This window comes from Asparagus officinalis, chromosome 8 (assembly GCF_001876935.1).
Source record: "Asparagus officinalis chromosome 8, Aspof.V1, whole genome shotgun sequence".
NCBI lineage: Eukaryota > Viridiplantae > Streptophyta > Magnoliopsida > Asparagales > Asparagaceae > Asparagus > Asparagus officinalis.
Genome location: NC_033801.1, coordinates 96,705,750 through 96,717,935, shown reverse-complemented (window position 1 = coordinate 96,717,935; position 12,186 = coordinate 96,705,750).

The window sequence follows — 12,186 nt, the reverse complement described above, 5'->3', positions numbered from 1 at the left end:
TGATGCATGGAATTTTAGGACAACCAGGGTCCTTATATTTTAGCGGCATGGGTTTCGAAAAAATTTCACTGAGGTTAGAAGCTAAGAAGACTTTCTTGGGGACATTGGTGGTTCTTTTTTTAGTGCATAAGTCCTTCAAGAACTTTGTATAAGAGGGGATTTGTTCGATTGCATCTAGGAGAGGGATGTTGATCTTGACCTGTTTAAATGTTTCTAGGATTTTCTCAACCTGCAGGGAGTTTTTCCTAGGTTTGAGTCTATCTGGAAAGGGGGCAACGAGCCTATATTTATCTAGATCAGGCCCAATCTCATGTTCAACGTTTTGGTCATTAGAATGAATTGCTTCATCGGAAGGAGTGTGTTGGATGGGAGAAGGGGTTTGATCCGGTGGCATTCTAACTTGGTTGTCTATTTGTTTTCCTGATCGCAGTGTGTGAACTGCATTCACATGAGTTGGATGGTTTGAACTGGATCCATTGTCTTTAGGGTTTGAAACAGGTTGACTTAGGAATTTTCCTTTCTCTCTCTTGCTCACGGCAGTGGCAAGTTGCCCAAGTTGGGTTTCTAACCGGGCTATGGCTTGAGTGTTCGAATTGAGCACTTGGCTGGTTGTTTGCATGAAGAAATTTAGAGTAGTGGATGACTGGGTCAACATGTTGGTAGTTTATGTAGAAGCTTTGATCATAGCTTCTAAACCCTTTTCTAAGACACTCAAACGTTTGTCATGGTCAGAATTTGAAGGATTTGTAGGCTGGTGAAGATGAGGATGTTGGGTTGGAAAAATTGGGTTAGCTTGTTGGAAATTGTTTGGTGCATTGAATGGAAGTGTATTTCCCCTAGGGAATTGTTGGTTCGATGCTGGAATGAAGTTTTGATTTTCGGGAGAATTTCCTTGATTCCATGCAAAGTTGGGATGATTTCTCCAACCTGGATTGTAGGTTGGAGAAAATGGATCATTCTAGGGTGCTGTAATGCAGCGTTCATCTATTCTAAAGCATAGTTATTTCCTAGGAGAGGGCATTCCTCTGAAACATTGTTAGAAGACTGACAGTTATAACATCTCAGGGCAGAAACATGATTGATTTGAGCTGGAGCTCGTTCCTTAACTTCTAAGGCTTCTAACCTCCACAAGATTGTTGTCATCTTTGCTTCAGAAGCAATGTTTGACTCCAGGGAAAGACCACTAGACTTAGATTGAGGAACTGATGAAACCCTGTCATCAAAGTGTTCCACTGCATTGTTTTTTCGAATAGACTTTCTAGAATTCCCAGGCTTCATCTGCGTTTTTTCTCATAAAATCTCCCTGACACATTGATTCTAAAGATGTTTTTGAAGAATAGTCCAATCCTTCATATATGACTTGGCACAATCGCCATTTTTCTAGACCATGATAAGGATATTGGATTAAAAGATCTTTGAATCGGTCGAAATATTTCCAGAATGGCTCTCCTGGGATAATTTTGAAGTTTTGAATGCTGTTCCTTAGCTTTACCGTTTTGTGAATAGGAAATTTTCTTAAGAAAAACAGTGACAAATTCATCCCAAGTTAAGATGGAATTTGTCGGTAAGCTGTACAGCCATTTTTTAGCTTTATCCTTAAGAGCAAATGGAATAAATCTAAGCTTAATCGCATCTTCGGTTAATTCTTTCATTTTAATCATAATACACACTTCCTCAAATTCCGAAATAAAAATATATGCATCTTCTGTTTCATTACCTAGGAATTTGGGAAGCATGTTTATGTAATACGGTCTAAGCTCGAAATTTGCTCCATTTGCTTCGGGGAGCCTTATGTAAGATGGAATTGCATTTCTGGTGGGGTAACACATATCCTGAAGAACGGGTTGATTTGCCATTTCTTGGATTGGTTCAACACAGATTAAACGATGAGAATTATCCCTAACCCAAGTTTGCATACACCAAAACAACTTCTTTTTATAATTTTTTTTAAGAAAGAACGAAAATTAGTTTATTTTATATGAGAATAAAAAGATAAAGAAAAATCCTAACTAAAACAAATCAAAGTAATTACTTTTCAATCACTTTAATTCTAGGGTTTAGCCTAACTCAACTAGACCAGCTCCTAACCAAAAATTACTACAGTGAAAAGATTAAAGTTTTACCCAGGTAGTTAGCCAGGTAAGGATAGTACTATAGGGTGATTAGAGATCAATTAAGTACCTCGTTCCTTGCGGAGCGCTTTACGCAACCCCTAAACCTTACCTTAGACACCAACTAATCTGAGAAAACTTAAACCGGTTCACTTAAGGATTTCTTGTTCCTTATTGAGCTCGAGTCCTTAGGGGCCAACGTCTAATGAGTTTTAGAAGGCTTGGGTTTGTGAAGTGAGGAATTATTGATTTGTAGGCTAAGAAAAAGGTGATAAAATCCATTACCTTATCTTGATTAGGGGTTTTGCCCTTAAGAATGTTTTAAGTATGTGTCAAATCAAGTGCTACAATCACTTTGGTGAATTCCTACACTATATGAAATGCAATCCTAGAAATTAAAAGTGACTATAAAGGATGATAAAAAAAATCTTTATATTTTTAATTAGGGTTAACAATCAAACACCTATGAGAAGGGGGAACATTGTTTGAGTTTATTATCTTGTTAGTCAATGTCCAAGTGAAAGATGGATTTTATTATGGTCAACAAAAATAAAATATTTTTTAGATCCTAATTGTCTCTAATTGTGAAGCTAACTAAAAAGGGTAGAATTAAAAACGCTAGAAAGAAGACTTATCCGAAAGCAATTCTCTAAGTTCTTGATCTTCAATCCAAGATTTTCAAGCTCCAAGCGGTTCCTTCACAAGAAAACACACAAGTTAAAGAACCAAAATAATAAAATCCTATTTTAGCACCTTCCCCGGCAACGACGCCAAAAACTTAATGCGGCATAATAATGTACCAAAATTGCAAGTGTACAATTGATCAAGTTTTAGTATAAAAAGTTATCGATCCCATGAGGAAAGTGATTTTAAGAGATTATTAGAATTGGTTCTTATGTTATGTGCGTGACAAAATAGGATTAAAGAATAAGTGTGATTGTGATGAGTGATTGTTGTGAATATATGCAAGAGACAATAAATTGAATTTTAGAGGAGAGAAGAAAGAATCAAAGAATAAATGAAATCACAAGGCAAGAAAGAAGAATGAATAAAATCAAGAATGAAAAGAAAATTCAAGAAAGTCAAGATGGGTGATTCAATTAAAGATATGAGAAATCTAGAATTTAATCCACTAGCTAATATCAATTACAAAATACAAACTATTCTCTTCTTATCATATTTCAACTTAGATTTATTAAGCATAGACTATCAAATCATTTAAGGAAAGTATAACCTATCAAATTTTCATCTAAGTCAAAATTACTATTCATGATAAGAACAACAACAAGATAGTAATCCTAGAATTCATAAGGATAACCTATCAAACCATTTAAGATAAGCATAGATTATCAAATTCTTCTTCTACCGATTAGTTTTCTAGTTGATTATCCTAAACATGAATATTTTAAGTGAAAGAGAATAATTCATAAAATATAAAGGAAATTAGACTAGTTTCATACAATTCTAATATTCCTACAAGAATTAATTTCATATCTTAAGAAATAAAAACAAGATGAAAAAGAACTAATTACAAAATAAAAAAGAAAAGAAAAATCTAAACTATGAACAAGAAATAAATCTAACTACAAAGAATTAAAATCTAAACTACAAAATAAATTGCGTAAATTAAATGCAAGAAAATAAATCTACTCTACAAATTAAAGTGAAAAAAGAAATAAAAAGACAAGAAAATAAATCTACACTACAAGCATGAATATAAATCTAACTAATAAGCAATAATAAAAAAATTACTAAAAAAATAAAAGAGGAAAATAAAAGAAATGCAAACCTTCAAATTGCTCTTCATTTCCATCCTCGTCATTCAACAAAGAGGAGAAAAGACAAATTTAAAGTGGAGAAAAAATTATTATTATTAATTGCAACAAAGAGGAGAAAAGACAAATTTAAAGTGGAGAAAAAATTATTATTATTAATTGCAACAAAAGTTATAATTTTGGAAGACCTTCTCAATTAAGAGTAGCCTATTATTAATTGCAACAAAAGTTATAATTTTGGAAGACCTTCTCAATTAAGAGTAGCCCTCCTCTCCAAATGGAGTTACAAAACTTTTCACACCTCTAACCCCTCACTCTCTACCTCTATTTATACTAAACATCAGTAAATGAGAGTCATTGGATTGAAATCTTATCCAAAACAACAAATTTCAGTATTAGATTCATAACAAACTGTACGTCCGTATCGATGCAGGCATCGATACCCAGCCTTCTCCTGTTGCTGTCCGAGCTTCTCTCTTTCTTTAGGCTTAGGCTTTTTGATTTGGTTTTTCACTTTGGCTTCTTGAATTCCCATTGGGCTTTTCTTCATTTCTTCATGCTTTATTGTTTTGATTTTGGGCTTTTGGATAAATTAATAATTTGATTTTCCAATGGGCTTCTTTGCTTCATTTCTTTATTTCTTCAAGGGGTTTTTGTTGAGAGATGAGAGTTTTGAGATTTATTCTTCATTAATCTGTAATTAAAGATAAAAACAATTATTAGTGGTATATTTATTCATATAAAATAGATAATTAGGGTATAAAATTATAATAAAATGTGATTATCAAGGATCAAGTGAATAACAAGTAAATCTCAAGGGTTATGGAGTCTGGATGTGAGACAAACAAATGCTCAAACACAATTGAGGATTAAGAATTGAAACTTTGAGCTCAAAACACATAGAAAATCAAACTTCAGATTTTTCTCTTGCTTGATTAATTATTAAAGTGAAAAGAGCAATGGGGTATATATAGGAACCCCAAACAATAGCCTAAAACCCAAACAAGTACCAAATCCTAAAAAATTTGCTTGTAAGACACTAGTCGTTAACAGTGTTATGAGTCGACTCGTATTGTTTGTGGGTCGACTTATAACTAGTCGTTATAGGCTAAAAACACACATATGGGTCGACTCATAAAATCATGAGTCGACTCATCCCGCATGAGTCGACTTGAAGCATCATTAGTCGACCCAACAGACGTTTTTGCTCTTTCCAGCACAATTTATAAGTCGACTCATCACAGGCATGAGTCGACTCATAAACCTGCATAGACACTGTACATGTATGAAATTGAGTTTTTAAGTGCCTTTAAAAATAGCAGATAAATTCTAAAAAATGTAAAACTTTAGAAAATGTTTATAAACATGATTTTGAACAAGTTACAAAAAGAATTTTTGAAAGATCCTTTCCCAATAGTAAAAACTACTCATTTTCAAAATAGTTCAAAAACAATGTTTTTGTGAAAGTGTGTGTATGAACCCAATGAGCTTCAAATGTCATCAACTCAATAACTTATCTACATTAAGCACTCGAGAGAAAGAAAAAGATGTAAATATCTCGCATATATGAACACAATTCTTTGGTTTTGATATTTGCTCATATTGACGAAGCTTCTCTTTTATATTGTGCTCATGAAAGCTTTTCTTCATCAATTTGCCTCCACCTCCTTGGATATCATCGTTGTAGCTCATATTCCGTTCAGTCCTCCAATATTGGCACTAACTTGCTTGGTCAATTATAATCTACATAATATAACTCAACAAGTAATTAGCACTAATAATGGTGTTTGTAAATCATTATCAAAATAAAAGGACTAACAATCTCCTCTTTTTTTATGATGACAAACAACCATTTTTTAAGAGCAAGACTAAAATAAAATTTTAGCTTATAGATAATTGCTCCTTCTATTTATAAGGCTTCCCCTATCTATAAGACTCCCCCTATCTATGTGCATAAATTGAGAGATTTCTCTCCCCCTTTATCAACATCAAAATGTGGTAAACAAGATAATAAACATGTGTTAAAATCCACAAGACACTCCACTAAGTGTTGGCCTACCGTGTCATATTCCTCAAGTGTTTGGATTTACGACCTCTCACTAGGCATTATTACCAACTCACTCCTCTTGGAATTGACCCCGGTCTCTCCCAACCACTCCTCTATGTTTCCATGTGAGCTTTAAACATGTTTTAACAATGTAGATCACAAGAAACAAAATAGATATGAAATCGATAGCTTAAAACCAAAAGCAAGCAAAAAGGCATCAAAACAAGTATTTTAAAGAATGCACATGCCTAATTCATTTCTTATACGATAAAAATCTTCTTCACTATGGGGTTTGGTAAAGATGTACACTAATTGTGATTTTGTATTAATGTAAACAAGGGAAACATCTTTCCTATCTACATGATCACACAAGAAGTGATGTCGTACATCTATGTGCTTGGTTCTAGAATACAAAATAGAGTTTTTTTTTTGAAATATTAATTGCACTAGTGTTATCATAAAATATTTTTGTATCATAAAAATGTAAATCAAAATCAACCAAATTTTGTTTCATCCGTAAAAATTGTGCACAACACAATCCGACGGCAATGTACTCCGCTTCCATAGTGGACAAGGCAACACAATTTTGCTTCTTAGATGATCAAGAAACAAGTGAGTTACCCAAAAATTGATATGTTCCACTCGTACTCTTACGGTCTACCTTACATCCGGCAAAGTCGGCATCACAATAACCACAACGATCAAAAGAAGTGTTCTTGGGATAAAAAACCAAGTTCTATTGTGCCATTAATATATTTAATAATTCTTTTAATTGAAATTAGATGATATTTTCTAGGAGAAGCTTAAAAATGTGCGCATGTACAAATACTAAACATAATATCTGGTCTACTAGCGGTGAGATAAAGTAAACTACCTATCATACCTCAAGAAAGCTTTTGGTATACCTTCTCACCACTCTCATCCAAGTCCAACTTGATGGTGGTACTCATGGGGGTTGGTGCATGTTTAGAGTTCTCCAATCCGAATTTTTTGACCAACTCTCTTACATATTTGCTTTGAGACACGAAAATCCCATCATTGGTTTGTTTGACTTGGAGACCGAGAAAAATGTAAGCTCTCCCATCATGCTCATCTCAAATTGTTCTTGCATAACTTTAGAAAATTCCTTGCACAAAGATTCATTAGTGGCACTAAAAATAATATCATCAACATAAATTTGAACCAAAATAAATTAATTTTCCTTTTTCTAATAAATAGAGTATTATCAATTTTTCCTTTTGAAAAACCATTATCAATATGGAAACTTGAGAGGCGAGCATACCAAGCTCTAGGATCGTTTTAACCCATACAAAGTTTTTTGTACCCGGTAAACATGATTAGGAAAAAGTGATCAATAAAACCAGGGGGTTGCTCGACATACACCTCTTCTTCAATAAAACTATTCAAAAATGCACTTTTAACATCCATTTGAAACAATTTGAAATTTTTAAAGCTAGCAAAGGCTAAAAAAAATTCTAATTGACTCTAATCTTGCAACCGGTGCAAAATTTTCGTCATAATCAATGCCCTCCTCTTGATTGTATCCTTGTGCAACTAAACGAGCTTTGTTCCTAGTCACTATGCCAAATTCATCAACTTTATTTCTAAAAACTCATTTTGTTCTAATAACATGAAAGTCTTTAGGTCTAGGAATAAGTTTCCAAACATTATTTCTTTGAAAATTATTTAATTCATCATGTATAGCTAAAACCAAAAATTCATCATTCAAAGCATCATCAACACGTTTAGTTTCAATTTGGGATAAGAAAGCTACATTACCACACTCGCTCATAGGCTTTGAGCGAGTTAAAACTCCTTTTCATGAACTCCTTATAATTTGCTCCTTGGGATGATCCGTTGCAAATCACCATGCCTTGGGGAGTTTCTCTTGATTTTGTTCAATATTCCTTTCCCCATCTTTTGGTGCGACTGTTGAGGGTTTGTCATTTATTTGCATGAGTTCAAATCCTCCCTTAATATCATCATCGTCCCTAGGCACAACATCTTGCAAACCATCATTAGTTTCATCAAAAGTAACGTTTATAGATTCTTCAACAATGAGTGTTCACTTGTTAAAAACTCTATAAGTCTTACTCCTTGATGCATATCCCAAAAATATACCAACATCAATTTTTAAATTAAACTTATCATGGTGATCTTTAGTGTTCAAGATAAAACATTTACAATCAAAAATACGAAAATAGCCAACATTTGGGGTTTTGCCGAAATAGAGTTCATAAGATGTTTTCTTAAAAATAGGTCTAATTAAAACATGATTTAAAATATGGCAAGCCGTATTGACGGCTTCCACCCAAAAATATTTTAAAAAATCAAAAGCATTAATCATTGTACGTGTCATCTCTTGTATGGTTCGATTTTTCCATTCAACAACATCATTTTGTTGTAGTGTTCTTGGAGCGGAAAATGTATGTGTTATACCTTAATGGTCACAAAAATCACAAAAATGTTTATTTTGAAATTCACCACCATGATCACTCCTAATTTTAACAATTTTCAAATCCTTTTCATTTTCAACTCTTTTTACAAAATGAGAAAATTCTTCAAAACATTCATTTTTATTTGCAAGAAAAATCACCCATGTAAAACGTGAAAAATCACCCATGTAAAATGTGAAAAATCATCAACAATAACAAATACACAGAATTTACCTCCAAGAGAGGCAATACGCATAGGACCAAAGAGATCAGGATGTAGTAATTATAAATGTTTAGTAGTGGATACATCATTTATGGATTTGAAGGAATTCTTAGTTTGTTTACCTTTGGCACACTCCTCACATTGAGAATCCTTGACATAGGTTAGACTTGGTAGACCTCTTACCAAGTTCTTCTTTGATAACTTACATATTAACTTCATTTGAGCATGTCCAAGTCTTTTTTGCCAAATCTAAGGATCTCCACCAACCGCGACAAGACACTTTACATCTTGATCTAAAAGCTCATTCATCTTAAAAATATATACATTAGATTTTCTAAAAGCAACAAAGATAGTTTTTTCATTTAGGCTAATAATGCATTTATCTGGTTTAAAAATTATGTCATAGCCTTTATCACTTAATTGACTAATACTAAGAAGATTATAATTTAATCCTTTTACAAAATAAACATCCTCAATAATGGGAGAAAGTGTTTTACCAATATTACCAATACTTACAATTTTACCTTTCACACTTCCACTAAAGGAGACATTGCCTCATTCAATCCTTGATAGATTTGCAAATAAGTCCTTGTTGCCCGTCATGTGATGAGAGCAACCACTATCAAGGTACCACAACTCTCTACATCTTGTGCGAGATGTTCCCTACATATAAACAAGAGGTAGAAGCTTTAGGTACCTAAATCTTGGGTCCTTGGAAGTTAGTACTCTTGGAACCCTTAGGTACCCACATCAATCCATAATCATAAATATTATCTCTAATCCTACAATGTGTGGAAGTGTGACAATATCTCATGTAATATGTGCAAATGAAATCTTTCTTGTAGGTGGGGTTATTAGATCTATGATAGCATGTTCTTCTAAATTAATGATGATTATGACTAGTGGAAGCATGATTTGTATTTAACATGCCATTTTCATTTTTTAATTTCTTAATTTTTCAATTTGAGATCTTAATTACTTATTTTCAAAATCAAGATCTCCAATTATTTCATCCTTTAAAGCAATGGCATTATTTAAAGAGAATTATAATTGCTCAAATTTTGAGTCACGTGAATCATGTAATTTTTGGAAAGAAGAATATTCTTTTATCACCTTTGTAAATTCAAAGTTTAATTCCTCAAGAGTGGATCCTAGTTCACATTGCATATACAAAGATTCATCATCGGAGATGGATAGTACCTCATCTTCATGAGCCATGAAGCATATGTGGATCATGAAGAGCAATCTTGTCGCCTTCTTCGTTACTATCCGAATCGCTTGGTTCGGATTCCTTCCACCCCGCATACATTGCCTTCTTCTTCTTGTACTTCATGTACTTCTTTTTTATCTTGGACAAACCTTAGTTATGTGTCCCTATTCATTGCACTCAAAGCATTTACCTATACAAGAGGGGAACTTGTTAGACCGACTTTTAAAAATTTTATTCATTTTTATTAATCGTGATATCCTTCTAGAGAGGTGTGCCACTTCTCTAGAGACATCTACTTCACTATCCGAGGAGGAGGAATCATCAATTGCTCCTTTGAGCGCAACAATTTCCATCTTTTAGGAAGGCTCTTCATTTGCCCATGAGGGCTCTTCCTCCTTCTCCTTGATCTTCTTCTCATGGACCTTGAGCTTGCCAATGAGACCATCAAGTGTAAGTGTTGTGAGGTCATTAGCTTCCTCGATAGCCGTAGCTTTGGGCTCCCATGCCGGCGTTAAAGAGCGAAGAATTTTGTAATTCTTCTCTTGGTTCTCCAACACCTTGTCAAGGCCATGCAATTCATTAACAATGTTAGTAAATTATGAAAACATGGTATCAATTGATTCATTAGGAAGCATCTTAAATAACTCGTAATCATGCATGAGGCTACTAATTTTAGACTCTTTGACTTGGGGGGTTCCTTCATGAGTAACACATAGTTTCTCCCAAATCTCATGTACGACTGCACATTTGGAGACCCTATTGTACTCATTTGGGGTGAGACCACAAATCAAAGCATTCATGGCTTTAACATTTAGATTAATCAATTGTCTTTCTTTCTCGGTCATATCGCTACTAGACTTCTCAACATATTTTTTCTGTATTATTTCTAGGATGTCAAGATAAATGCATCATAAGTAAATTCTCATCCTAGCTTTGTTGGCCTTCTTGTTTTGATGATGATTTACAAATAATTTACATCTAATATTGTTTGTCTAGTGTTTGTGTTTTATATTTATTCTAGGCAAATAACATGTTGGAGGATGGATGGAATCGTGCATTCACGATCATATCCAATGGAGGTTGGCGGAATTGTGGAGTGAAGCTACGCAATTCAAGTTAAAGATTCAAGTTCAAGCTTCATCCGCAAGTGTACCAAGATAGAGCTTCGTTGAAGAATTCAAGTTAAAGATTCAAGTTCAAGCTTCATCCGCAAGTGTACCAAGATAGAGCTTCGTTGAAGATCAAGATTTCTGGGGTAATTTAGTTTAGGAGTTTATATTATGTGTGTTAGTACCTTAAGCTCAATATAATATACACACACACATTTTATTGGTTTCTTTGTGTATATATATAGTTATATATATACACATAAGTTAAGTTTTGGTTTCTATATATATTTGGTTATATATATACATACATGGTTTTTTAGTTTTCAAGTTTTAATATAAAACAATTGAATACAATTGAAAATACATTTCTTGTTTCATACTTATATGAATATATATGATTTCATCAATATCAATTTTATATAGTTCAATGAAATTATGTTTTTAGTGCATTATATGTGTATTTTGATAAAATACTTTATTCATTGTTTATAGACTTCATAACAATAGTTTACATCTTTCTTCAAGTCTATAAAATCATTTTGTATTGTTTCAAAATATGGTTAAGCTAAAATGTCAAAACTCATATGTTCACATTTTTATGTTTTGGAATATTTTATAAAATGATGATATTTTTCATTTAGGAGGTCCTTTCTGAAAACCAGTTTTTGTAGCATGTGTATTATCATATCTACAATCATTTTCCAAAGTTTTATATTTTTCTGAATTTGTTTGATATTTTTAAACAGGGTTTTAAATTAGAAAACTCCTTTCAAAACTGTCAATTTCATATATCTGTTTGCGGTCGACCGCCCCTGAGTCCAGAGACTCAGTATGTTTCTTGATAGCTCACGGTCGACCGTGGTGGTTGACCGGATGAAGTCCAGAAAGCTTCGTGGTCGACCGTCTGTTGTCTTGTGTCAAAACCCTGTTTCTGAGCTGCTCGCGGTCGACCGCGAGAATTTCACGGTCGACCACCACACTGTCTTTTCATACCCAACGACTATTTCCTGTAGCCATTGTTTGGGGCTTTTTAGTCTTTTGTTTGGGGGTTTTGGCTGAGGTTTTGGGAGGCTATAAATACCCTATTGATCTCAGTTCTCAAACTAACCTAGAACTTTTTAAAACAAAAGTTTGATAACGATTTAAGCTTGGTTAGTTTGTTTTAAGTTTGGGGTTTTACAAAGAAGAGCTTACATCAGTTGTTGAAGAGTTCATCTTCAATATTTCATCATCCTCTCTTTGTGTTTATAGAGAAGTTTCCTTAACTCTATTTCCT